We start from the raw sequence: 676 nt of genomic DNA, 5'->3' as shown, positions 1-676 counted from the left end.
AACTACCAACATCATGTGCTTGCTGTGAGGACCAGTTTGCCTATTATTAACACCCCAGAGCTGTTAGGATAATAATGTGACAGTTGGAAGACCATGGTTGGCTCCTAAGAAAATTTCCATTCAGCAAACACAAAATGAGAACCCAAATGGTATTACATTGGCATTAGGCATTGGTTGCTTCAAAACAGGAAGCAATTTAATTTAATTTCTTTATTCTAGTTGTTTGTTGACTTGATTTTTTAAAGTTTCAGTCCTGGGGCTTGAAGTTAGAGTATGGTGTTGTTCCTGAGCTTATTTATTTTTATTTTTCTCAGGGCTATTCTGTACCACTTGGGCCATAGCTCCACTTTCAGGAGTTACTTGGAGATAGGAAAAAATAACCTTAAACTACTCAAGCCGACCCCCAAATATAAGTTGCATGGTTTCCCTCAGTTGTTGTAACTAGAATGTGCCTATAAATCTATAAGTAAACATATTGGATGGTAAAGGACAATAAAAATACACTTAGACATGGTTAATTATATAAGACATTCATTAGTGAGAACAAAGGAGTGTATTATTGGGAGAGGATCACAAAGGCTCAATAGCTATGTGCATAATGACACATATGGAAATGAACTCCAATATATGGAAAGAAGTTTGTTTTTGTTATTTTTTCCCTCCCTTGTCACTAATT

This window comes from Dipodomys ordii, unplaced genomic scaffold (assembly GCF_000151885.1).
Source record: "Dipodomys ordii isolate 6190 unplaced genomic scaffold, Dord_2.0 Scaffold17, whole genome shotgun sequence".
Classification (NCBI taxonomy): domain Eukaryota; kingdom Metazoa; phylum Chordata; class Mammalia; order Rodentia; family Heteromyidae; genus Dipodomys; species Dipodomys ordii.
The sequence above is the reverse complement of the archived record's forward strand: the minus strand, read 5'-3'. Positions refer to the sequence as shown.